This window comes from Bidens hawaiensis, unplaced genomic scaffold (assembly GCF_021521415.1).
Source record: "Bidens hawaiensis isolate Kalapana, Puna unplaced genomic scaffold, B.hawaiensis_p1.1 tig00011189_1, whole genome shotgun sequence".
Classification (NCBI taxonomy): domain Eukaryota; kingdom Viridiplantae; phylum Streptophyta; class Magnoliopsida; order Asterales; family Asteraceae; genus Bidens; species Bidens hawaiensis.
The window spans coordinates 554,503-557,896 of NW_027491869.1; positions in this window are offsets into that span (position 1 = coordinate 554,503).

Genomic DNA, 3,394 nt, shown 5'->3' on the forward strand with positions numbered 1-3,394 from the left:
ATACATATATTTCCCTTGTACAGTTTGTGTCGGTTTTGATTATTTTTCATTCGTTTTAATGTAGAATTTGTATACTACTAACATATTTGCATTTTGTAGGTCCCAGGGTCTAAAATAGGTTAAAGAGAGAAAGAAACTAGCTCAAACAAGTTAGAACCGTGAACCAGGATTGGACCGAACCAGATCAGCAAAAGAACCGGACCAGCTGGGGCGAACCACGCCACGCGACGAGGGAGAGAACCCACGCCGTGAGACGCGGCGCGGTAGTGTTGGGTTGTTTTTGATTTGTGGCAAGCCACGTGACGCAAGGAGACCCCCTTTGCTCTCCCCGCGACGTGGAGAAACTATTTTTCTAGCAAGTTCCAACGCCTGGTGGGTTTTAGAGGCTTAAATCACTATATATACATCCTTAATCTTAACCTTGAGAGAACACACGAACCAGAGGCCACCAAGAACGAATTTTGGAGTCAGTATTGCAACTTTTGGAATTCTCGGAGGCAAGGAATCACAGTTTGTCGAGCTGTAAGTGCAAGATTGAAGAATTCACTGGTTTTATCATCCAGACTTCTTTATTTTTTTAATTTGTTTAATCACCATGAATTCCGGTATTGTTTTGATTCTTGTTTTGTTTGATTTACCAATGAGGCTAATCTTATTAGACTGCCTAGGCTTTATGATAAACCATAGTTGATGTAACACCCCGGCTTAAGCGGAAACGCCCGAGTGTGACGTACAAATTACTCAAACACACGTGGCACTATTAAGTGACCATAATATCATTAATTCGTATAAAGTACAAGTACACAAGTTTTCAAAATAAGAAAATACGTCCAAAACAAAGTAAACAACTATAACAACTTCTTTATTTCATTAATATCCTAATACTAGCGTCTTCGAAACTTCAGCCTCTAATAATGGTACATGTAGCATATATATATATATATATATATATATATATATATATATATATATATATATATATATAAAATAAAAGTAAACTAATTTAATAGTTGGTGAGTTCACACAAGCTTTGTATAAGTACGTAAAAACCATGCAATTCCATGAAACTTGTGATAATTATACTACTTCGCATGCAATGTCTTTTCCAGTCGGTAACAACCAACGTACTCGGATCGGGGGTCCCTTTCCACTCATAACAAATTGGTCCTGAATTCAAAGGGGGCGTATGATCATACTTATTGAGGCAACCATGAGCTGAGCAAATAATCAAGTAAGCACGTAAACACACAAGTCCATGATATGAATCGCAATTTTGTAGTCGAATATAATAAACAGTTGTGTTGAATAGGATATATATGCTACCCCCGAAAATGTAAAAACATTTAAAAAGGGGGTGTGAGAAACTCACCTTAGAGATTGAAGCGAAAGAATAAAGATAAACTGAAAGCGTCAATGGAACCGAAGTGAATGATCCGCACGAACTATAGATAAAATAAATACGAAAGTTAACGACTAATCTAGCGGATTTATTAGGGTTAATTATTGTCAACTTTTGTTGTAAATATTTATTTATTTAACTTTTTAATATTTTAAGTCATGAGTTATTTTAATACCATTTTTAAGCTTAACGGTTTATATTATTTTTAATGTAATAATTTAACATTCACATGAAGGTTACGATAAATTCAAGGCACGGGTTTTAATAGGGATTTTACTTTGAATAGTTACAAGTATGCTATTGAATTAAAGTTAATGGAATAAGATTAATGAACTAAGGTTTAACGAAACATAATCTAACGAATTATGGCTTAACAAATGTAAATATAATGAATCAAAATTTATTGAATTTTAAAGATAATAAACTAATTGCAATGGATTTTATAAACTTATTTTTAACGATTTAGCTAATTTTAAAGTTAACAAAGTAACGAAAGATAAATTTGTTTTGATATTTTAACGAACGTGATAGTTGGGCTTTAGTGGAAAATAATAATTTATATTTTAATAAAATTTTATTTAGTTTAAAAAAATAATTTTATTTTGTTTATTATGGTTTTTATGTAATTTATATAATTTTTAAATGATTTATTTAATTATAAAATGTTAATAAGCTATTAAAAAAACTAGCTGGGCTAGCCCAGTTGGCCAGGCAAAGGATGGGAAGACACGGGGAGACCCGGGTTCGATCCCTGAAGCCGATCGGATTTTCCCTGATGCATAAAGCCTGTCGTGCCTTCTGGCGGGGTGAGCGGGGATTTTACCGGGAATACCAAATGATCCTTAGGTTCCAGCGTGGGTCCCGATAATGGGGCCGTGAATGCGGTCGCGTTATCACTTAACTGAGAAAGTCATCGTTCAAAAAAAAAATAAGCTGTTAAAAAAATATCAAGTATTAAGCATGACCTGACCCGGGTCATCTTGTTACTACCTACCCCCTAAGAGTTAACCAGCTGATCCAGACTGCACATTTGATTTTAGAATGAGTTTAATAATATACATACATTAACTATTATTCATCTTCAACCTCAAAAACCCTAGCTATCTAATACTCTTAATCTGTTCCATGTATGATCGATTAAAGTTAGGGGTTTTAATTATTGGCCAAAAACTATTATAAAACATATAAAGATTACCTGGATTGATGTTTCTTTGACGGGGAACAAGGACCTGCTGGAATGTTATCTTTCAGGATTGATTTATGATTAAGAGTGTAAGTTAACGTGTTTTGAGTTTAAGGACGAGTTTAGTTTGACGAGAGACTTGTATTTATACCAGAATTCGGAGCGTATACACGTTAAATGAGCAGAATTGATTTGGCCGGAAAGCTGGCATGGGTCACGGGATTATTTTTACGTTATAAGTCGTTAAAATCCAATTAATTAGTTGATTTGTGCGTTAAACAAGGGTCTACGGTTGTTAAAAGGTTTAAACAGGTCAAAGGACGAGAAAATAGGCGAGATTAAGGTGTTTCCTGGCGCTGGAATCTGGCGGCTGGGGGTTCCATCGGAAAAGCGGGATTTGGGGATGGGTTGGGATTGATTTTTATATTTTAAATTAAATTTACAGTTTAGTCCTCCAAGGTTTCATAAATTCTTAAACTAATTTTTATTTTAACTTTACATATAGACCCTTGAAATTTAAAATAGATTTTATTTATACTTTCATGATTTATAATTAAGACTTTAGGATATTTACGCATTTAACCTGTAAAGCTCGATTAACGATAAAACTTGGAATAAATCGTAAGTAATAATGAACAACCGTTGGATATCAAACGCCGGGAATATTTTATTAATGATAGTTAATAATACATCGAAACGACCCAACAGGTCGGGTTAAAGAATACAAATACAAATCGACAAATAACGAATGTCACAGTTGATGCTTGATTTTATTTGGAATTTGCTTTTGTTTATGGGTTTATGAATCAATA